Source organism: Ovis aries, chromosome 1 (genome assembly GCF_016772045.2).
Source record: "Ovis aries strain OAR_USU_Benz2616 breed Rambouillet chromosome 1, ARS-UI_Ramb_v3.0, whole genome shotgun sequence".
Taxonomy (NCBI): Eukaryota; Metazoa; Chordata; class Mammalia; order Artiodactyla; family Bovidae; genus Ovis; species Ovis aries.
This window is the reverse complement of record NC_056054.1, coordinates 15,308,422-15,332,494: the sequence shown is the minus strand read 5'-3', so window position 1 is coordinate 15,332,494 and position 24,073 is coordinate 15,308,422. Positions and strand designations below refer to the sequence as shown.

Here is a 24,073-nt window from a genome sequence, read left to right as displayed (position 1 = left end):
CGGATGAATGAGTGAGGAAGAGGCCTCCTTGGCCAGTTCCAGGCAGAAGCTGAGTCAGCGAAGACATAAGGCACAGTGAGAGGTGGGGGAGAGCACCAGCTCCTCGTGTTCAATAATTAACCACAGAAAACGCAGGTGAACTCAGTGCTACATCCACCAGGAATGGGCTCAGGGGCAGAAGGTCCTCCGGAGGTCATCGTATCCCATCCCCTCCTCTGGGAAGGGGTGCAGCCAAATCTTGATGGGCTTTCACCCCAGCCCTGGAGAGAAATCCTTCAGTCACATCGCTTGGCTGATCTCAGAGCCTCAGGTAATAAACGGGTCATGTTTGGGGTTTCACACTGAGTGTTTCAATAGTTTTTTTTTTCCCTCAACATTATGTTTTCCATGTCGAGAGTTACACATCTCTAAAATGTCCACTTCACAATAGGTTAAGTGAAAAAAGCAGATTATAAAACCTTAAAGCAATGTGATTCCAACTGTTTAAGTATAGATGTTTTTTAATATATTAATACAAACCAAGAGTCAGCAGGGCTGGTCTCCGGATGGCAAAATTAAGAGTGATTTGGCTTTTGTTTTGCTTTCTGCTTATCTTCATTTCCTGATATTTTTAAAGAATAAACATGACTGTTCAGGTAACAAATTAATATCAGTTTTTAAATGCAGCAACTTCCCCTGTGATTCAGTGGCTAAGACTCCCAATGCCGGGGGTGGGGGGGTGGGGGGGGGCGCCTGGATTCGATCCCTGGTAGGGGAACTAGATCCCACCTGCTATAACTGAGAGTTCACATGCCACAGCTAAGACCTGGCTCAGCCAAATAAATAAATAAATATAAACATTAAATATTTAATTCATTTCCTTAAACATACCAACAGGGGCAGGGGAGAACCCTTTAAATTCTGTCCCCACCCCTTTACCACAACAGCCTTGGCCATTTAGCAGGTGTGGGGGTGTGGCAGCCTCTGCCCCGAGTCCAGCTCGCCTGCCAACAGCCTGCTCAGCGTCTCTTCTCGGATGTCTAGAGGCCTTTCAAACCCAACATAATGTCCAAAAACAAACTCTCAATTTGCCCTAAAATCTCCCCATCTCAGGAATGGCACCACCTCCCATCCAGGGGCTCAGGCCAACGATCTAAGAGCAACCCTTGACTCTTCCTTTCCCTCACTCTCCACATCCCATCCTGTAGCAATTTCTATTGGCTCTAGCTACAGAGTTGTAGCCCTGGACTCACTAACCCCCATCATCTCACCCTTGACAGGTCTCCCTGCCTCCCCTCTGGCCCAACTGGAACCCTCCTCGGAGCAATCAGTATGATTTTCCTACAAAGCAAAGCCGGAAACTAGAACCCTCCTCAGAACTCTCCCCTGACTTCCCCTGGCACTTAGAGGGCAGCAGTCACATTCCTCAGCGTGTCCAGCAAGGCTCTGCAAGATCCGGTCCCACCCGGCCTTGAACTTGATCTGCCTCTCTCCAGTTCCTCCATCAGGCACTCTACCTCCCTGCCATTCCTGGAACACATCAAAGGTTTCTCCACCTCCAGGCTTTGCACTTGCTCTGCTATTTCCTCTGCCTATTTATCGCTCCCATTCTCATGTAGATCTCTACTCAAACCTCTCCTCCAACTAGCCCCTCCCCAGAGTAATGGCCCCATCCCCCCTCTCTCTCATCTGACTCTGCTTTATTCATTTTTTCATAGACTGAATAAATGCACAGCAAAAATTCAGCTTAAACAAATATCAAAACATTGTGTCACCAAAGTCCCCAGTTTGCACCCGCTGAAGAGGCTCCCAAAGCCCTAAGCACATCTATTGCCACCACACTGGGCTCCCCAGCAGCCTTCCTGAAAAGGGAAGAGAAGGTGAGTCTCCATCCTTGACCAGCTCCACTTAGTAGACGCTGTTTTAAAACCCCGTGAACTTCACCTCTCCAGCCTTCACACACTGGCAGGGGATTAGATGCTCAATACAGCTGAACAGATACATTTAGTCTGACAGCGAACATCTTGTATTCCAGGCAGCTAAATAATTATCCCCATCTTCCAGATGAGGAAATGGGGCCCAGGGAAGGACATACTTACGCAAGATTGCTCAGTGAAGTCATGGCAGAGCTAGGGCCCTAGCTGCCGTGGCCTTCCTGAGGGGTCCTCACACAGATACCCACACTTGGGTCAGCAGAGGGAGATCATGTCTGGAGCTTAGAGGTGGAGGAGGCAGAGAGAAGTCACCCTGAGTTGGAGTCTGATTGTATCTGCCAGAACCAGTCTGTGACTTCATTCATACAACAAAGGACTGTCTAAGGATCGTCTCTGGCCCCCTTCTGAGGCTTCAGTTTCCCCATCTACAGAGTATAGATGGTACACAGGAGCTGGCTGGCTGGGACTCTCTACAGTCTCCCCAGCAGAGAGGCCAGACTGGCAGCTACACACTGGAGCATCTTTGTCCAGCACGCCTAGCTGCAGCTCGGGCCCCCATTCTCCCAGCCAGTCAAGCAGAGCTGAGACTGGTGGATGCTGCCAGATTGGTCCTCCCTGAAATGGTGACGTGAAAGTCACTCAGTCGTGTCCAACTCTTTGCGTACAACCCCATGGACTATACAGTCCATGGTATTCTCCAGGCCAGAATCCTGGAGTGGGTAGCCTTTCCCTTCTCCAGGGGATCTTCCCGACCTGGGAATCAAACCAGGGTCTCCAGCATTGCAGGCAGATTCTTTACCAACTGAGCTATCAGGGAAGTCCTCACTGGGGCTTATTGTGAGACCTATCGAGAGACTTTCTCCCCGACCCACCCATTCTGTGACTATGCCATTTATTCAGGAGGGCAGCAAGGAGATCAGGGATGAATAAGTGAATGTTTTCCTTAGATATATTGTTCTCAAAGTAGAGTGGGCAGCAGAATTACCTGGAGGGCTTATTCAAATACTGATTTCTGGGCCCCATTTCTAGAGCATCTGATTCAGTATGAAGTGGGGCCTGAAAGTATGCTTTCTACAAAATTCCTGGATGTTCTAATGCTGCTCCCCCAGGGACCACACTTAGAGAGTCACTAGGTTAGTGAATGGGAGGGGCTATGGCTGACTCAATTATTAGCCAACTCAAGCCTTTTTATTATTTTTAAAATATTTATTTATTTATTTATTTGGCTGCACTGAGTGTTAGTGGCGGCATATGGAATCCTCAGTCTTCATTGCACATGTGGAATCTTTAGTTGCAGCATGTAGGATCTAATTCCCTGGCCAGAGATGGAATCTGGGAACATGGTGCTTAGCCACTGAACCACCAGGGAAGTCCCAAGGCCTTTTAAACAACTGTAATTGCTGCCTTTTCCCCTCACCCCAACACCCCTGTTTCCCTGGCCTTCCTCAAATTACTGCCAGGGAAACAGCCACAGAGCAAGGAGGAGGGGTAGGAAAATCCTTCTGGGGAGGTGGGTTTCATACTAACCTCATTTAACCCCAGTTCGCTGTATGACCCCATAACTGTGCCTCCTAGCCAAGGCTTCCTATTGGCCAGACACTGAGCAGAGCCCTCCACGTGCATATTCCTAACCCCTCCTCCCAGCCCCACAGTCATCACAGCTCATTAGTGAGGAGGAAACAGGCTCAGAGAGGTGTGCAGTGATGGCTATACACCTCTGTGACTACATTAGAAACGACTGAATTGGGCACTTTTAAAAGGGATAGGTGGATGTGGTATGTGAATTACATCTCAATAAAACTGTTGTTTAGAAGGAAAAGGGGACTTTCCTGGCAGTCCAGTGGTTAAGACTTTGCCTTCCAATGCAGGGGATGAGAGTTTGATCCCTAGTCAAGGAGCTAAGATTCCACATGCCTTGTAGCCGAAAAACCAAGACATAAAAGAAAACAGAAGCAATATTGTAACAAGTTCAATAAAGCCTTCAATAAAAAATAAATAAAAGGAAAAATGATTTTTTTAGAAAAAGAAGAAGAAAGAAAGGCGTACTAGGTTGTCCAAGACCATAAGGCTGGGACCTGAACCCAAGTCCCCTTGGACACCACACCATAGTACCTCTCTGGGCCCCAGGCACCCTGTCTGCAGTATGAGGTGAGGAGTGTCAGTCTTAGGACTTCCCAGTGGTGGGGCAGAAGGGAAGGGTCAGCCGTGAACTCAGCTCCAGACTCTCTGGGGATGTCCCCGGAGAGGCAGATCCTCGGAGGCGGGAAAGACAGGGATGCAGAAGGTGGGAGGGCTTGAGGGGGTAGAGTCAAGCAGCAGAAAAGATGCTAGCGCCTAACCTCTCAGAGCCACGTTCACTTAAGAAATGTTCTTTGCCATCTACACCTAGTCAGGTCCATTGTAAAGCCTGAAATGAATCATATAGGACTCTTCCCCAACCCAAGAAATTAACAACTGTAACATAGTGGTGACAGGATAAACAAGGGGATAACAATGTGCCCAGGGGTTGGGGGGAAGCTCAGGATGGCTTGAGCAGAGCCAAAGTGGAGGGATCCGTGAAGACTTGGAGGAGGTGACGAGGCCAGCTGGCAGCGCAGCAAGCAGAGAAAGCGGGATGTGTGTGTAGCAACAGAGATGTGGGAGCCCGTAGGCAGGCCAGGGCGGCCAGTACTGCCGGCAGGTAGGGGCCTCAAATGAAGGGGCAGAGGACAAGCCAGAGAGGGCCAGATCCAGGCACCCTCAGGCCCTATGAACGTGACCTGAAGGCAGTGGAGAACCACTGAAAAGGTCTTTGCTTTTTAAACACTTTCTTTACAAAAAGATTTATTTGGTTGGCTGTGCCAGGTCTTAGTTGCGGCATTTAGGGTCTTTAGTTGGGCACTGGGACCTAGTTCCCTGACTAGGAATCAAACCCGGGTCCCCTGCATTGGAAGTGTGGAGTCTTAGCCACCGGACCACCAGGGAAGTCCCTGAAGAATTTTAAGAGGGAATGACATGGTCTGATTTGTGTTTTAGGACCACCACTCAGGGGCAGTAGGGAGCACGGATTACAAGAGGTGAGATTGATCAGGAAGAGCAACTAGGAAACGCCACAATCATTCAGGTAAGAGATGCTGGTGGCAGCATGCAAGCGGATGGACTGGAGAAAGTAAGTAACATTTGGTGATTGATTGGAAATGGGACAATGAAAGAGAATGACTTATATTTCTGGTTTGGGGACTGGGTGGACGAAGGTGCCATGACATAACTGAGATAGGAGAGCCTCATGGAGGAGTAGATATGGGGGTGATGAATTCTGTGTTGGACATGTTGAGATGCAGAAGGCTGGGTAAACACTCTGGCTATGAAGGCAGAGACCTGAGCTGGAAATGTGGGTTTGGAGTACATCAAGGGAGAGATGGTGACCGAAGACAAGAGGCAAGATTGAGACAGTCCAGAGGGCATGTGGAAAAAGGTACAGGAGGACCCAGTGGATCCCCAGCAACTCAAAGGGAGGAGGGACCCTCCACCAGACTGGAAAGGAGCAGCGGGTGAAATGGGGGGGAAACCAGAAGACAGAGATGTCAAGCCAAGAGAAGAAAGTGTTTCAAGGAGGGAGTGGACAGCAGTGTCCAATGCTGCCAAAGAGGTCAAACAAGATCAGGTCTGAAAAATGTCACTGGATTTGGTGACAAGTTGGTCACTGGGTACCTTGGCAAGGGCAGCCACAGACGGAGGGGAGCGCCAGAGCAGGTCTCAATGGGTTAAGAAAGGGAGAGGCTCAGTGACAAAGTAGAGACAGTGGAGGTTTAGCTATTTAAAGTTTAACTGCAAAGTGTAGAAGCTGCAGTCGGTAGCTGGAGAAACACACAGAGCACAGGGAATACGCCAGTGCTCTTTTCACTGTTGCTGTTTTAAGATGAGAGAGGCAGAGTGGAAGGCGCCAGGAGAGAGGGAGAAGTTAAAGATGTGAGAGAGACGGAGTGATCAATGGAATGACGTCTGCAGGGCGACTGGGCGGCTGGGATACAGAGCAGAAGCGCTGGTGCTGAGCAGAAAGGACCCAGCCAGTTTCTAAGGTGACAGGCGAGAAGGGGGAGAGGCCAGTTGGGAGAGGAGATCAGGGGTCAGATGGGGGAAGCCCAGAGATCCCTCATCAGGGGATTTGACTTTCTCTGGGAAGAGGCCAGATCAACTTCTCAGTAGGGAGCAGGGTCTGTGGGGGTCTGAAGAGGTGGAGGAGGCTTGAAACCCCAGGTGTGGGGGATGGGAAAGGGAGCTGCCCAGGTCCTGGAGAGGGCTCCAATGGGAACACAGGACCATCGTCCCCAAAGGTGAGGATGGGAGAAAAGACCCTGAAAGTCGCAGGTGCTCTACACATGCATTTTTGGTTTGGGTTGGGTTGGGCCTTTTTTGATTTTCAGAGCTTGAGGATCCTGAGCGAAGAAGGAGCCTGTGTGGGATAATGGACCCCCACCCCCGCCCCCCGACCTCTCACAAGGCCAAAGTAAATGCAGTTCCAGGCCCCAGTCCTCCCTTCCCCTAGGGCCTCCTTCCTTCCTTTCCTCTCTCCAGTGTCCCTCCTCCCAGACTGAGCCCTGCCAGGGTCTGGCGCCTGCCTGGCCACCAACTGGCTCTCTCCTTTCTTCACCTGGCTTGGGGAGGGGGCCGGGGTGTCACCCTGCCCTTGTCCTCCGGACCAGGATCTCAGAGGCAAGGTTCTGTCCTCCCTGGGCTGGGGGACGCTGGGGCCAGTCTGTCCCCATTTATCCAAGGTTCCTGGAAGGCAGAGGTCATGTCCCCCACCACCTTCCAACAGAAAAGGGCTTCTTAAACCCCAAACCAGAGCTGATACTGCAAAAGGAACTTCAGCTAGGCCTGAGAGGCACTTCCTGACAGGGCTGCAGTGTGGTCCAGTGGCCCCAGCTCCTCTGGGGAGAACAGGCTCGATCTTTCTCTTGCAAGGGGATAAAGGGGAGGGGCAGTCAGCCAGGACCCAGAGCGAGGCTCTTTCCAAGAATCCTCAGGGGCTGGGACGAGAAGTTTCCCTGATCCAGCGATTCTAAATATGGCAAAGGGAGCAAAAGCACGTGACCCACACCAAGGCTGCTGCTGCGGCCACCACTTCTCTGGGCCAGAGGCCTGCGCTGGGGTTCAGGGCTAGGGGTGAAGCCTCCATGGGGCCTCAGTTTCCCCGTCTGCAGGGGAAGGTAGGGGACATCTCAGTGACAGCTAAAGTCCCTTCAGCCCCATAACTCTCCAGCCGCAGGGCAGAAGGGAAAAGGCCGGTCTTCAGCTAGTTCCAGAGTCTCTGAGGCTGTCCCTGGAGGGACGACAGCCGCCAGCGCATAGTACAAACTATGAAAAGCATGCGCCCTCTTGGAGGATCAATTAGAAAAGGCATTCCCTTCAGCCTAAAAAAATGATGAAAAGTTGACCCTTCCAAAATGACCTCATAAGAACCAGGCATCCATTGCTCTGGGCTGATGCACCTTTGAGCACAGGCTGGATTCAGCACCACTCTCCCTCTCAGAATGTGGGGCAGCCTTGGAGATGGCCCTGGAGGAGCCAACCCCATGTGGTACCACACGGCTGCATGCCCCTCTCCTGGACACCAGGAGATGGACACTGGCCCAAGAAAGTCTTACCCCCAACCCCCGCCCCCATCTAGGTTGGGCTGAGCCAATCAGATTGTTTCTCTCAGGAATGGAATTAGGAAACACAGAAGCACATTGGCAGAGGTGCAGAGAGAAGTAGAGATGAGACTGCCCCTCCAGAGTCTCATCTCCCCCTCCCGACTCTGCAAAACCCAGATCTGCTTCCTGCCATGAAGCCTCTACGGATTCTTCCCTGTCCTTCTGGTAGGTGTTCTCCACCTCCACATGCCAATTTTTCTTGAGCCAGTGTGAAAAGTCTTGGTCCCACTGTGGGATGGAAGGTGGTGTCTTCTGGACAGGGTGTTTTAATGAGTCACAGCTTCATCCTCTCCCACTTGGATGGTCTCCACATCTCCTGTGTGTGTATGTGTGTGCTCAGTCGTATCCGACTCTTCACGACCCCATGGACTGTAGCCTGCCAGGCTCCTCTGTCTATAGGATCTTCCAGGTAAGAATGCCGGAGTGGGTTGTCATTTCCTACTCCAGGGGATCTTCCCACCCATGGACTGAACCTGTGTCTTTTGCATCTCCTGCACTGGATGGTGGATTCTTTACCACTGGGCCACCTGGGAATCTCCTACTTGTTCTCCTGCCTCCCTCTCCCGTGCCAGCCAGATGACTTGGCGCACCAGGTAAGTGCACTGAGCAACATATCAAGCAAGGGTGGGAACAAGGAAGGAAGAGGGGCTATCCATCTTTTCAGGGCTGGCCAGGCAGTGCAGACAACCCAAATAAACAGGGAGCACAGGCTCCTGAGCAGGAGGCCAGCGAAGTGAAAGCAAACTAAGGGGTGGAACACAGGCAGCCTGAATTTGGGAAATGAAAACAAGATGGTCAGTGGGAACTTCCCCCTGGTTCCACCTGAGCCACTCGTGTGAATTTGGGTGACTCAGTTTTACATGCTAAGCTTGGCATAAGATTTCATTTGAACAAAGGGCTTTCGTGCTTTTTTTAAAAGTGTGAAATCCATCAACTTGCAGGCTCAGGCCCAAGCACCTTAGCATGGTTGCAAGGCAAGCCCTTCCCCACCTGACTTTCCACACTCAGTGCCCTACCTGGCACATGATATTCCATTGTTGCGGCTCATTGTTCCTCCACATCAGCAAGCAGAGCCTTCTCCCGTCCTCACCTTTGCTCCTGCTGTATTTATCCCTCCTCCAACCCAGCTGGGTGAGTGGAAACCCCACCCTATGCCCCCTTAACCCCCCATTCCCACCTCTACACTCACCTCCATCATGGCTCAACATGTGAAAAGCACTTTTTGAGTCCCTATCTCCTCCCACAGACCGAGGGCTGGCGGAAACCCTGTCCTTCTCACCTTGAATGCCATGCTCCCAACTCAGAATGAGAGCTGGGTAAAAGGCTCCTGAAAGAGGGGACGAACCCCACACTGGACCTCTGACTGGTACCACCCACCTCCTCTGTGTGGCTGCTTCCGTCTCCACACCTCAACCTTCCCTGCAGCAGATAGGATTCAGCGGGAACCTGAGCAGGCAGCAACACCCAGGAACCATGAAGTCCAGAGCCACAGAGCATTCACTCACTCACTCACTATTTCCTGAGTGCTCGCCACATGCCAGGGACAAAGATCAATAATGTCCTTGCCTTCTTGGAGCTTACATTCTCATGGGAAAGAGACAGATAATAAATAAACAAGACAGTGTCAAAAATGTCAGATGATGCTGGAGAAAAATGAAGCCGGAAAGGGGGACAAAGAACACTGGTGTGGGAGTCGGGAGCTGCTGTACAGAGGGTGGTCAGGGAGAGCAGCATTGAGAAGGTGACATTAGGGCAGAGGCCTGCAGGGAATGAGGTGGCGAGCCATGTAGGTAGGTGTCAGAGGAGAAGGTTCTGAGCAGAAGGAAAGGCAAGTGTGAAAGACCCGTCCAGAGGGCGCCTGGTGTGCTCCAGAACCGTCAAGAGGGGAGTGCTCCCAGAGAGGAGTGAGAAAGTGGGGAGCGGTGGGGGGGTGGGGAAGCAGAGCATTCTCTAACTATCGTGAGGTTTGGGGCTTTTAGTCCAAGTGAGACGGGGAATTCTGAGCAGAAAATAGCGTGGTCTGACTTAGGTTTGCAAAAGACCACACAGGCTGTTGAGTGGAGAACAGACTATGGCAAGGTAAGGGGATGGGGGAGTGGGCTATGGCGTTTGCCCCTGCGTCGCGTTGAGAAGCTAATGGTATATAATCCAAGCAAGACATGATGGGGACTTGTACAAGGGGGAGTAAAGGTGACAAGAGGCAAGCTGATACTGACAATATTTTGTCACCAAAAGATCCCTTCAGTCCAGTTCGGTCGCTCAGTCGTGTCTGACTCTTTGCGACCCCATGAATCGCAGCACGCTAGGCCTCCCTGTCCTCTCTTTAGAAATGGGAAACTGGGTCGTAAGGTAATGTTTTTTCTTCTCTTTCCATGGAAGGACCCAGGCACCTACCCCTCATCCCCACCTTAAAATCTCCTTCCTCCGGGTGGCAGGCTGGCACCTGCCCCTGCCCTTCCTACTGTATGTGTCAGGGTGGCACTGGATTCAAGGATTACACAGGCTTCCAGCTGCTTGAGCCTGGCAGGGGTCAGGGTCACCTCTAAGAAGCTTCTGTCCTCTGAATCAGCAGAACTTGTGCAAAGGGGGAAGAGGGGAGGGAGGGAATAGTCAAAAGTGGGGAGAGAGCTGAGTCCCCGCCACTTGGTTCTCAGCACTCCCGGAGCAGAGGGCACCAAGAGCTGACAGGGTGGAACAGGAGCTTCGGGGAGGGCTGGGCCCCCTGGGGAGGATGACCTGGGGAGTCCTGCAGACTCAGCCATTGAGGATCTCATTCAGTGGGAGGCTGAGGGAGAATGATGGGAGAGGAGCATTCGGATGCCTTTGCTGCTAACAAGCAAAGCAGCATGCAAACTCGCAGGCCACACCTGGGGCTGTTGGTTACAGCTGCTGCTCGGAGAGCCATGCTCAGGGTGGGAACCCCAAATCCAGGACCAGCCAGACTGAATCCAGCAAGACTCTCTCCAATGGGCTCGGACAGCTGGGAAAGGCTTGCTGAGTGACATTGGCCTGTTCCACAGTTAAGATGGAGGGATGGCGAGAAGGGTCTTAGGCTTTAGGCTGGAAGCTCGGGTTTTCAGGGGAGAGGTTCTGACTGATTCAGAATCCCCTAAAAGGCAAGGGCCCGCACAGTGGCTCCGAGAAAGGGGTCAGGGTTGGGGGCAGCAGAAGGGGAGGCACAGGCTGTGGGCACAGCTAGAAACCTGGATCAACAGGCTCTCCATCCTGGCTCTGCCCCACTCGGCTGAGGGAGTGGGAAGCTGTATCTGAGTTTCAGTTACTCCTCAGGGAGAGGAGGGGGTTGAGGAAAGGTCTTCAAGAGCCCCCATTTTCTGCTGACCTATCTGGGACTGGTGATCTTAGCTTCGCAATGGGAAATGAATGAAGCTGCCCATCTTAAGGGACTTATAGAGTCGCTGGAAGTGGAGGGTCTTTTACATTTCATTTGCAGGGCACTCCTGTGTGTGGAAAGTCTAGAGCGACCTCCTTCAACCTCCGAAGTGTGTTAGCCGCTTTGCTGCTGCTGCTGCTGCTGCTGCTAAGTCGCTTCAGTCGTGTCCAACTCTCTGCGACCCCACAGACGGCAGCCCACCAGGCTCCCCTGTCCCTGGGATTCTCCAGGCAAGAACACTGGAGTGGGTTGCCATTTCCTTCTCCAATGCATGAGAGTGAAAAGTGAAAGTGAAGTCGCTCAGTCGTGTCCGACTCTTCACGACCCCATGGACTGCAGCCTACCAGGCTCCTCCGTCCATGAGATTTTCCAGGCAAGAGTACTGGAGTGGGGTGCCATCGCCTTCTGCGGTTAGTCGCTCAGTGACGTCTAACTCTTTGCAACTCCATGGACTGTAGCCCACCAGGTTCCTCTGTCCACGGGATTCTTCAGGCAGTAATACTGGAGTGAGTAGTCATTCCCCTCTTCAGAGCATCTTCCCAACCCAGGGATCTAACCTGGGTCTCCCGCATTACAGGCAGATTCTTTACCATCTGAGCCACCAGGGAAGCCCTTCAACCTCCAAAACTCCTCTATAATTGAATAATGATAGCAAGGAGGAGTCAGGGTAGATCAAAGCAGGACTTCCAAAAGCTCATTAACCACAGAAAGAGGGAAGAGGTTGGGGGAAGGGGACAGATTGCACCTCTAGTCCTGGCGCCCCCTCCTCCCCTGAGGAGGACAGAACTCTACACGTTTGAGAACCAAAAGAAACGAACCCCTACCAGGCTCAAGAACTCAGCCTTGGCTGCATGACCTTGAACAAGTGAACTGTCTCTCTCTAGGACTCAGTTTCTCCGTCTGTCTAATGGGGCCAATAATCCCTATTGCGGCAGCTTGGAGGCAGGGATCTGGCTCCCTTGAATCCCGCCCTGAGGGGTTGCAGAAAGACTTGGGTTCACTTCGGGACACGGAGGAGGCTGACAGCAGGCGGGGCTCCTTGGGAGAAGGAGGGGTTCCTGGCAAGGAGGGTTCCGGAGGGACTCCTCCCTCGGCACGGCCTCCCTCCCTTCCTTCCCGCTCCGGGGTCCGCGGGGCTGACCCGGGCTTGTCGGTGCGGGGAGGAGCTACTGGAAGGGGCGGGGCGGTGTGGTGGGCGGGGCTCCAGCGGTCCCTGGAAGGGGCGGGGAGTCGCCGACACCCAGCACCGCTCGCGGGAGGGGCGCGGGCGGCGCTCTGGCTCAGGTTACCTCCCTGCGGCCTCCCCCGCCCCGCCGGCTTCTTTTTCCGTTTCCAAATTAACAATTGAAAACGCTGCGGCCTGAAAGGCGAGCAGCGGGCCAAGCGGAAAGTGTGAAGGTGCCGCCGCATCCCCGTGGACGGGGGCCGAAAAGGGGGCGCGACACCCTGACTGCCCACGGCTAGCCCACCCACTAAGGCCTCTTGCTGGGCACTGAGAGCCCCGGGACCCAGAGGTGCCAAGGCCCCTAAATCTGGTCCTGGACTGATCGGGCCCCTGGTACTGCTCTGGCCAGTGTTGTCGGACCCAGTGCCCAGACTCAGGGTGGTGCCAGCCCCCGAGGAGGATGGGGGGAGGCACTAGGGCTGGGTTACTACTCTCGAGGCTGAGTGCCCAGGAGGGGCATCCCGGTGCCAAGCAGCACCCTCATCGCGCCGTCCTTAAGGGCTCCCAGAGTCATACGTTCGCGGGAGAACTGATCAAACCAGGCATGTCACCTTACAGAGACTCAGTCTCCTCATCTGGCAAATGGGGAGGGAAGATACACGGGCCATAGGGAGCTGGTCGTGAGGACTAAATTAAATGAGAGGAATCATGAGGCTGGTTGATAATGATGATATTGAGCCCTTGGCCCTCCTCCACCTCTACCCACAGCCAGAGGAGCTGTCTACCAATGGGGAACATTGGAGCTGACAGGTCTTTCCCTCCCCTCGATTCCTTGGGACTTCCCAAAGCCCCATGATAAAGAACTGAGGCCAGGAAGTTTCTTGTGAGGGGCTCAAAGTCACAGGTAAGTGAAAAAGACTAGGGCCTGAGCCCGGATGCTGCCCCCAGGCCCCCGGTTCATCATGGAGATGGGTGGTCCCTGGGGCTGGGACCATGGTTATTGAACCCCCCTCCTCAATGTTCTGAAGATGGGTGCCAGGTCAGCTGGAATGAATGAGTGGGTAATGGAGAGAGGCCCCACTCCTGGGCATCCAAGGGCATGGGCCAAAGAGCCAGAGGGGGAACATCAGGGAAAGATACAGTTTCTAGGCCCCAGCTCCCCATGATGTAAGCTCCATGAATGAAGCAACTTCTCTATCTTGTTCGCCACTCTTTCCCACACCTCACAAAGCTCCATGAATGAAGCAACGTCTCTATCTTGTTCACCACTCTTTCCCACACCTCACACAGGACTTGGTGCATGAGCAGATTCGCAATAAATATTGGCTGAGTGAATGAATGAATGAACAGGTTCCCTCTTACACAGCTGTGGGCTTCCACTTGCCACCTATCTGGGGAGATGGGTATAGGAAGAGGTGCTCCTCTCCCCAGCAGAATGGTGAGAGAAAGAGGCAGGACCCAAGACAGGGCAAAGGAGGACACAGGAGAGGAGGTTCCAGAAGGCAAAGTTGAGACCAACTCTTTCTTCCCAGCCCCTCACTTCTGTCCTGCCAAGCACTCACCCCATTCCTCCTCCCTTCTGCCCTCTTCACTGACCCCCACGACTCTACTCCATCCCCATCCTCACCCCAGTTCACTTAACCTTGCAGTCTGAGTACCCCTCCCTGATTTACAATCCTACAATGACTCCTCATGGTTCACCACCTGAGGTTCTCAGCCCAGAGTTTGAGGCTGTACACACACTAGGCATTGCCCAAGCTCCTCTCTTCCATACCCTGTCTGTTTCCACCTTGGTGACTTTCATGTTCTCTCCTCTCCTCAGGATGGTCCCTCTTTTCCCCCAAGAATCCCTGATCTGCTTTGAGGAATGCTAGCTCAGCCCCTGATTGGGATTCCTGGCCCACTCTGAGGATCCCAGGACCCCTTTGTGCAGAGACAGTTTCTACCTCTGTCTGCTCCTAACCTACCAACAACAGCTCATTAGGATCCATCCATTAAGGGTAAAGCCTGTTCTGACTCCTCCACATCTCCCAGGCTGGCCAAGAAGAAGCTTAGACAGTATCTGGGGAGGAAACAAGAAGACCCAGGTCTCCAGGGCCTTGAGCATCCATGAGTCAGGCATTTCCCACTGTCCTCTGCAGCCTGAGATTTCTGGGTAAGGGCACCTTGGGGTTCCGACAGAGTTGGGTGGATGGAGGGAGAGCCAATGCAAGTCCATCTTGAACACTGGTGGGACTGGGAAAGAGTACAAATGGAGACCCACACACTATAAGCCAACAAGCTGTTAAATAAAATACGCTCTATCCTTCCTGACATATTCACCTTCGTACCGATCTGGAAGGCTAGGTTCGAGTTTAAAATCTTTGACTCCTTGGTGTCCCTTGCTAGAATCTGGCAGAGAGGGGACAGCCAGCCCCTGCTCCCCTCCAGTGTCCAGCCCCTGGTGCGCCCTCTTCTCCACCCACACTGGGCTCATTCCTCACTGGAAGGGCCTCGGGTACATTCCTGTGGCAGCTCCAGCCTGCTCTGATCGACACTGGCTGCAAACATTTGCTCTTGATCCTAGGAGCACTCACACAGCACTGGACCTTGGGCTGGTAAACCAGTAAAGAGGCCTGTGCTAGCCCTGAAATGGGAACTCCAGGGTCTCCTGGAGTGTGTTCTAGAATAAGGAGGGTCATGCATAGACTCCAGGTTGGTGGCATGTAGGGCCATAGAGGCTGAGTGGGCAGAAGTCTAGACCCCCACCCTTGATTTCACCCGGAGCAGCTCAGCTTTAATGTATTTATATATTGTACTCCTGTGTCACATTTCCTTTAAAGAACCAGATCTACTGCTTAAAAGTTTGCACCATCAGGACCCTTTCCCCCTGCTGAACTGGGGGGAAGCTGAGGTTACCGGGACCACAGTCATACAGCAGTTTAGAGCCAAGGCAGAGCTCAATCCCAGGATTCCCGCTTCCTCCCCAGGCCCTGGCCTTCATGAGCACGTTTCTGATCAGTAAGACCCAGTGCCTCTAGCAGACAGGCCACTGGGAGGTAGTGAGAGCCCAGTCCGTAGTGGGGTTTAAGCAGGCCTGCTGCTGGGGCCTCCTGCCTTAACAGGGGCTGGACCCTCCACTCAGGACGCTCAGCTCAGGACTGGATTGAGAGGCCAGAACAGGCCTGAGAAGGAGAGGGAGTCCTGGTATAAATAACCGTGGGGGGCCGAGATGTTTGGGCCCGTCTCCTGGGAGACGGCTGTGTTTACCGCCCAGCGAGGGGGAGCGCGGCCCACACATTTGCCTCCCTGACTTGTAGCCAAATTTCTCCAGGAAGGGGTGGCCCAGCATTAGCCCCAAACGCTCAAAACTCGGCACCCTATCAGGTCCTCTCCCTAACTCTGCCCCAGCCTGGGCCCCAAACCTCCCTGCCATTGCCCCATCCTTGAGCCCCAAATGCTGCAGGGTACTGCAGCTCCACCAGTCACAGGCAGCCCAGCATCTGCCCCCATAGGTCCCAACTCGGCCTCAGCTGGTGTGGGGGTGGGGTGGGGAGCACAGGCAGGGCAAGGGGAGGCCCCAAGCAGAGGAGCCGGGTGCTTGCCAGGGATTTGAGCTGGGGCTGCTGGGCATGGAGGGGTGGCAGCCAGGGACAAACCTCTCCCACGGCCCTGGCCAAGACAGAAGAGGGCTGCAGACCCTGGATTAGAAAAGTACAAATCCGTCTCCCCACCCCGTGCCCACCCCATGCCTGTCATGTGCAGGGCATTAGATGGCCGGACTCCAACGTGGGAGAGGCTGGCAGGTGCCCCGTTAGTCACGCCATGACCAGCTCTTCTCTCCAGCTAGGCAGGCCATGAGAAAAAAACTTGATGCAGGAGGGCAAGTGGAAAGGTCCCTTCCCCATGGGGCGGCAGCTGCAGCCTGGCCCAAGCACAGAAGCATAGGGGCTGATGTGAGCTGAGTTCCAGCCTGCCAGCCAGCCTAACCACACACACACACACACACACACACACACACACTTACTTTGGCCAACCAACGGATGGAGCTTGCTTGGGACACCAGCTGCTTTTCACTGAGAGCTCAAAATAGGAGCCGTGTCGATCAGGGGTCCTAGACAGGTGCCCAGACACCTGGGCTCCAGCCCTATATCAGCTACTTCTCAGCTGAATGCCCTTGGGCAAGTCACTTCTTCCTGAGCCTCAGTATAAAAATAGTGTAATAAATATCTTCCTCCATCATTGTGAGAATTCAGTGAGATTCATTGAGTAAACATTGATTAAGCCCCATGATGGGTCAGGCAGGCCTTAAAGCCTCAAATGGGAGAGGTGATGCTCTTCCCAGTATGAGGTAGCATTTTGGACCCCGAGGCCGAAGCTCAGAGATGTGAAGAGACCTGCCCAAGACCACACAGAGGGGATCTGAGCCCAGGCCAGCGCTGCAGAGAGGTTTGCTCTGGTTCTTTATTGTTGATGGGGACAATCGGGACTGTTGGGCTGAGCCTGGGCTCTGCCACTAGCCGAAGTTTGTTGCATGCCCTCTTCTGGGCCCCAGTTTCTGCATCAGGGGGACTGAGGGGGCTGGATGGGGTCAGTGATTTCCACACCCTAACTGGCAGACAGGGAGGGAGCAAGGAGTTCAACAGGCTAAGCCTTGTGGGCTCTGCCCCTTTCCCCCAGGTACCCCACCATCCACTGGGCCAAACCCAGGTGCTCTTGTGGGGTTGTTCTAAGATCACTGTTCTGGGTACCCCCACAGACCCCAGAGCCCCATCAGAGCCTGCACCTACCCACTCTGCTTCCAAGGCCTCCCTCAGCTCATTCACACACACCTTCCCCCAGGCCAGGCTTTGCATAAGCAGCTGAACTTTCCATACAGGCAAAAACCTAGGGCTTCAGGCCAGGTCCAGCCCAGCCCTGGCAGGGTTAGTGGGCAGCTCCAGAGGAGCCACTCAGACGGCTGGGCCGTGAAGGGAAGGCAGAGGGAAAGAAAGGCCAGGCCAGTGGCACCCGCCCCAGAGCTCCCCACAGGAGTCTGCCCCCCTTGCTAGACCCAGAGGGGCGTTTCTCAGACACCAATTCACCCATGGCACCCCTGTCCCCAGTTCTTTCCTGAACCCAGTCTCCTCCAGGAAGTCTCCGCTCCTCAGCCTGCAGTTCTCAGCCTGGCCTCACTCACGCTCCAGCCTCTTGCCTGCATACCTCCCGCCCCATCCAGGCTCCCACTCTCCTGCCCTCTCTCAGTTCTTTGCAAGACATTCAGCCCCACCTCAGGGCTTTGCCCATACTAGTCCCTCGGCCTAGAATGCTGTTCCCTCCTCTTCTTTGCCTGGTTGACTCTGGCTCCTCACGTTTCAGGTCTCCGCTGAAACCTCTTCCTCTGGGAAGCCTTCCCAGTCACCGCCAGTTTGGGGCTGGGCTCGGCTCCTCTGAGCTGGGCCTCCACAGGATTCCACCCAGACAGCTGCCAGCCGCCTGGCACATCTTCCGCCAGGGAGCAGGGGGGAGTCTGATTCATTGCTCTGTCCCCAGCTCTTGGGATAGGGCCTGGCCCCTCAAGGACTGCCAGGCAAGGCTTCCCAAATGAAAGAGCAAGAAAGTGTAGAACTGGGATAGAGACAGAACCTGAACCTGAAGGCTCAGCTGGTCCTCGCAGCAGCCTCCCCGCAGGCAGGCCCATCGGGGCCAGTTAGGTATGCATGTGTGTGCTCAGTCGTGGCTGACTCTTTGTGACCCCAGGGACTGTAGCCTGCCATGGGATTCTCCAGGCAAAAATACTGGAGTGGGTTGCCTGAGCCATCGGGGAAGCCCCCAGTTAGGAATAATCTGGTGGGAAAGATGACGGCCTCTAGAGCTAGACTCTGGGCTTTGACTGACTCCTGGCCCCACAACCTATACTCATGCAAGTTACTCAACCTCTCTGTACCTCGGCCTCCTCATCTGAAAAATGGGCATAACCATAGAACCTACCTCCTCTGGTCACTGAGAGGAAAAAGTGAAAGGAAAAATGGCAAGTCCTCAGAGCAGTGTCAGCACACAGCAGGTCCTCCGTAAGCATGGGCTCTTATTACCTTTATTATTATTAAGAGGCCCAGCAACAGGGGAGGCTGAACCTCAGAGAGGGAGGCAACTGTCTGAAGTCACCCAGCGGGAAGGTGTGCCTTGCTTTCCCAGCCCAGGCCACACTCCCTCTGTATACGGCAAGTGAGCCCCACCCTGGCTCGCCCACTGGAGCCCAGTGAACCTGCTCCCACCTTCTCACATCACAGAGGCCCTCCCACTCAGGCTTCAGGGCGGTCCTCCTGGATCCTCGCCGCTTAGTGGCTGCGTGACAGGGCACATGCTGACCATTTAAGCTTCAGTGTCCTCTCCTATGGACTTGCCTGGTGGCTCAGCTGGTAAAGAATCTGTCTGCAATGCAGGAGACCCTGGTTCGATTCCTGGGTTGGGAAGATCCCCTGGAGGAGGGCGTGGCAACCCACTCCAGTATTCTTGCCTGGAGAATCCCATGGACAGAGCAGCCTGGCGGGTTCAGTCCATGGGGTCACAAAGAGTCGGACACGACTGAGCCACTAAGCACAGCACAGCATCCTCCTCTATACAATAGAGTGATGACAGTACCTACCTCCTAGGGCTCTGAAAAGGATTAAATGAAGTGCAATAGCATGTGGAAAATACCCCATATCTGGCACCATACCCCATACAGGTTAGACTAGGAAACTCATTAGTATATGAAAACTGTTAGAACTCTGGGCCTCTCAACCTGGCCCCAGTAAGGTTGTCACAGAGACCCCACCCCCACCCCGCCCCAGGCCCCCAGCGACTCTGCAGGGGCTCCTGAGGAATTGCTAGTCTGGAATACATGCTCTTCAGGCCAGGGTGAGAAGAGGGAGCGTGCGCTGTGGAACAGGGAGGGCAGAAGCACAGGAGGCCCTGTTCCTCACAGCACTTTGTAGTCCGTGAGCCACCTGATGCTGGGGGCAGGCAGAGATGATAACTGTCCTTCTCCATGGATGATGGGAAGCAAGAGCCTGAGCGAGGCTGAGTCACCTGCCTGAGGTTACACAGCCTTTAAGAAGCAGAGGTGGGCACCAATCCCCAGCCTGCTGACTCTGGGTTCAGTGTTCCTTTAACTGAGGGGCAAGCCCTGATCCTGGGTGACCTGCCCCATCCTCCATGCAGACCAGTCTTGGCAAGAGCCCTGGGCTGGTCCTCGCTGCACTCCAGGGCAGGCTGGCCCGGAGGCCCAGGAGAAATAGGGCAGACTGACAGCACCCCCAGCCCTCTAATCCTTCCTTTCCTACCTGGACGCCTCAGACTTCTGGTCCCAATGCTCAGGCGGGAGGACGCAGGATGGCGCCCAGACTCAGGGATTTCACGCAAGGGTAGAATTTTCAAAAACAATTTAGGGACTGCATGAGGTTGTCAACTTTTTCATTTCACCAAGTAAGGACATTCTTTAAAAAATTCCCAGGCCCATCATTTCATAAGAGAAAGGACATAATCTCAGACTAAATGACAGTCCTTTAAATGGAATAAGTTTAGCTTTATGAAAAAGTCACCACGTTGTCCTTAGTTCTCTCAGCTTTGCCTTAGGTCACTGAAAAAAGCCCGGGTCTGCTGACGCATGTGAGACTCCTCTGGAGCTTGGGCTTGGGAGTCACACAAACACGGGCTTGAATCCTGACTCCACCAAGTCATGTCACTTGGTGCACATGATTCCCGCCTTCTGAGCCACAGTTTCCTATCTGCAAAATGGGAACATGAGTAGTGCTGCCACAGAGCAGTACCTGGGGAGGTAAGTGGTCTAGTTTGCAGAGCCCTAGTTCTGATAAGAGATCAATCAAGCCCGGGCTCCCAGCCAGTGGTGCCTCCCTGATCTGCCACTGCCTAAGGCTCTCCATCATCCACAGGGTAAAGCCCACCTTTATAGCCTGACCCTCGGGGCCTTGGACACATCAGACTCTGCAGATCCTAGGGCAAAGAGGATAGAGGAGCAGAGTACCACCTCAAAGCCTTTTCTCTAGCTTTTGCTGCCACCTGAAGCGCATTCAGGACAAAAATCACAAGCGTTTCCAGCTCACTGCCTGCACCCAGAGGACCTAGGGGTCCTTTTTCCACTCCTCTCTAATCAGCAAAACCCTTCTCATCCTTACAGCCTGCCTCAATGTCACCTTCATTCCCTGGCTCAGCAAACATTCACTGATTACCAACCAAGAACTGTGCTCAACCCCCACCAGCGAGAGGAGCCCAGAACACACAGAGTGGGTGAGTAGAGCTCAGGGGTCTCTGAAGGGCCCCCAGTCAAGCTTCAGGTGGAGCATGCAGTGATTCCAAGAAGATGTGGTGGTTCAAACTGGGATTTGAAGGAAAGATCGGAGTTCTCTAGATGACGGGGTGGGCGGGAGAGGGGAGGGAGTTTGAGGCAGAAGGAAAAGCATCTGGAGTATTGAAGGCACACCTGGGCGCACTCCAAGCTGTTTCTTCGGCGAGGAGCCAAGGATGCTTGAGAAAGGGCTTCCTGACTTGGGCCCTAGGGGTAGAGAAGTCACTGCTTGGGAGGGGGAGGGTAGATCTGGAGACAAATGCCAAGCCTGAGGTTCCTTGCGGATGAAAAGGCAAGGGGTCCACAGGAAGCTTAGGGATGAAACTGCAGAGTGGGAGGCTGTCATCACAGAGGTGACCCCCCCCACCCCGGCACCAAGTCAGAGGAGTATGTGAGACACACCCTCACTCACACAGAAATTGTACATGGAGAAGAGGACCCAGGACAGAGCCCCAGGAGCCCCAAATATTCAAGGAGCAGGAGGAGGCAGCTGACAGAACCCTGGTAAGAGCCCAAGGGAAGGGCCTGTGCGAGCAAGGAGGCAGCAGGGCAACATCCCAGGAGCCACATCCTGGGTTCAAATCCTGTTTCAACAACTTATTAGCTATGTTGACTTTGGGCCTTACTTTCCCTATCTGTAAAATGGGGCTAGTTTATTTTTCAACAGAAAGGAAGACAAAGGACATGAGGTAGGGGGGAGAGGCATGGTTCATATGTTCCTCCCCCATCCTGTGTCTCTCCCACCAGATGGTTACCAGTCCCCAGAGGCTGGAAGATTAGATGAGTAAATGAAACCAGGGACTGCCCCCAACTCTCAGAGGACACAGTGGAACTGGCAGGCAGCTCCCCTCTGTTCTCAGCAACTCTAGCACAACTCTCATCTATTGCGGAGGGGAGGTGGAGAAGGCCCCAGGTGTGCTGGATTCTTCCTCCTGGCCTCAGTTTCCCCAACTGTAAAGTGAAGCTATGACCTGCTTGAGCTCAGAGGCCCTTCTGCTTTTGATGCTCTGCGGCAGGAGGAAGGGTGAGGGGAGAAAGGCCTGTTCCAGACCTGCTGGTGTTGCCCCAGGGAAGGTGGTCCCACACGGGTCTGGGCCCCACTGTCCCCAGGGCCGGGTTCTTCCAGAAGAGGGTGGCAGCCGGGCCAAGCAGGGCAGGAGCAGAGGCGCCGGGATTGTGCTGACAGAGCGGTTCCTTCTCCCTTTTTCTCTCCCTACCCCTCCCCTCCCAGGGGACAGCCGAGCCCAGCAAAAAATAAACCCAAAGACAATGACCTGGACGGGCCTGAGGCTCCCAGGGAGGAGCAGCAGGGAAGCAAGGATGGAAGAGAGGTAGCCTGCGCCCACCCTCCCTGAAAGCTCAAGGGTGCCTGATCTGTTCCTCCCCTGCCCCCAACAGAGGGGCTCAAGCAGCTCCATCCACTCTCCTTCCCTCACATTGTGAGGGGCCACTTGCTTGATAGGGACAATGAGCAGAGAAAATCTTGTCCAACCCAGCCAGAGATGGGTTCCCCAGCATTGGAAAGGGTACCCCAGGGAATCTCACTCTGCCTCCTGGGGTGGAGCAGTCAGTCCCTCCTGCTGTCTGACCTCCATCTCACCTGCTTCAGTGGGTCCCTTTGTCTCCAGCTCCCCACCACTTCCCCAGCTGCCTGGCCTGGATGTCTGAGGAGTCTCAGGAGAAAGCGTTCCCCAGATTTCCCTGCAGGGATTAGGGAGGGCCCCTGGGCTGGAGACCCCATTCCAACCATCGCTCCCCAAATCTCAGAAGGGAAGGAATGGCTGAATCCCTGCTCCCTTGCCTCCCTCCCTCAGGCACTGCCCACGGATTCCCAGCTCAATTAGTCTGCTGCCTGGGGCTGCCCCTCCCATGCTCATTACACCCCAGGTGCCAACCCCCAGGGCAAGCAGATCCTGCCTGAGGGACAAAAGTTGCCCAGAAAACCTGAAGTCCTGCAGTGGGGGCTTTATAGGAGCCCCAGAAGCCTGATCAGCACCCTCTCCCAGCCCCTCAGGGTCCCCGCTAGAAGGCGGGCAGTCTTTTGAGTGCCCTTGTCAGTGCTGCCCACTCCTGGGGGTGGGGCTCAGGGAGAATGTGCTGGAGAACTCCCACCACCCCACACCCTACAAGGCTGAAGGTCTGAGACAGCGGCTCCTCCCATTCATCCAGAGTCCCACTGTGCCAGGCAGCCCTTACCAGCCCACTTTCCCGTTTAGCCCCATTTTATAGAGGGGGACAGTGAGGCTCAGGGCCTGGGGTGGAGTAGGGAGCAGGCATCTTCCCAGCAAGTGCTGGGACCAAGACCTCTCAATCTCCTTGGGGATGCCCTGTGCCTATCCACAGAAGAGCATGCTCAGGAGAGAGTGGGGGGTGGCCCTCCCCTCCCTGCCCGTGCCCTTAGGTCCCACAACTCCACTTCTACCTGCCTGGGGCCAGGCTAGCTGCAGGGTTTGACCTCAGCTGTGCAGTAACACTCTCATGGATGCCCTCCTCTTTGTACACACACGGACACGCACACACCTCCACCCTCTCTGGGAGCCCCCGGGAGAGGAGGCAGGAAAGCCCAGTGGTCCAGACAGACTCTACAGCCTCCTCGCTAGACAGCCCCCACCACCGCCGCCAGGCTGGGGCAGACCTGCCTGTCTCCCTCTGCCTCCCCAGACCTGGTACAGAGTTAATGCTCTTTAACGCTATTTGTCAAGTGAAGGAAGGAACTGTCAGTGAGATGCTAGGCACCCAGCTTGGCGTCCTGGAGCCACCATCTCACTCGCTGCGGGACCCTGGGCAGGTGTGTGACGTCCCCTCACCAGCCCCACTTTCCTCGAGTGGGCATGAGCATAACAACAGGGCCCAGCTGATGTAATGGCTGCAAGGGTTAACAGAGAGAGTGCCACGGAGCATTCCTCAGACGCCTACAGAGACACGTCCTCAGGCTCCCCGCTCCCCGTGCGAGCTGCTCACCCCGCAACCCAGGGGAATGCAGCTCCTGCTCTGTCCTGGGGAAGACCCAGATACACTCACGGTGCTGACAAGGACATCCATCAAACCTCTCCCCGGGGAGGAGCGTGATGACAACAACAACAACAACAACAACATAATAATGGTGATACTCAGGTGCTTCCCCTCACTTGGCCCTGACAGTTCTAGAGGCAGGTGTTATGAGTCCTATTTTTTTCTGATGAGAAAACAGAAGCTCAGAGAGGTTAAGTAACTCACCCAAGGACACGTAACTGCCAAGAGTAGAACCAGAAATGAACCCGAATCTGGCAGACCCGGATCCCATACTCTTAACCCGCGGTGGGGCAACCTCTGGGGAAATGAAAAGTCCCCCCGTTCATCCATCTCAGCCCCACAACTGTCAGACACTCAGAATTCCCTGCCGGGCCCGTAGCCCATAAGAAGGTCAGCCCTGGCCAAAGACCCACAGGTGTGCATGTGGGCAGAGGAAGGGAGCTGAGAAAACCTCCAGCTGGCTTCTCCAAGTCTGGCGAAGTTCCCCACACGGCCTCCTCTGGGTCTGCAGAGCCTTCCTCTCTCCCTGTTCCCCAGGCCATTTCAGCTCCCTTGACTGGCTCTGAGAACCTTAAATTTATCACCCACTCAAAGTACTGCCATCAGCCTAAG

At 54.3% G+C, this 24,073-nt stretch overlaps 1 protein-coding gene and 1 long non-coding RNA gene across 2 annotated transcripts in view; one reads left to right on the top strand and one right to left on the bottom strand.

The window, feature by feature from the left end:
• Nucleotides 1-24,073, bottom strand: part of KCNQ4 (potassium voltage-gated channel subfamily Q member 4) — a 58,985-nt gene that overhangs the window by 29,181 nt on the left and 5,731 nt on the right. The gene's annotated exons all lie outside the window — the stretch shown is intronic.
• Nucleotides 1,138-9,221, top strand: LOC121819078 (uncharacterized). Its single transcript, XR_006059246.2, has 4 exons — nucleotides 1,138-1,859; nucleotides 4,929-7,753; nucleotides 8,036-8,181; nucleotides 8,835-9,221. It is a non-coding gene; the product is annotated as an uncharacterized LOC121819078 (long non-coding RNA).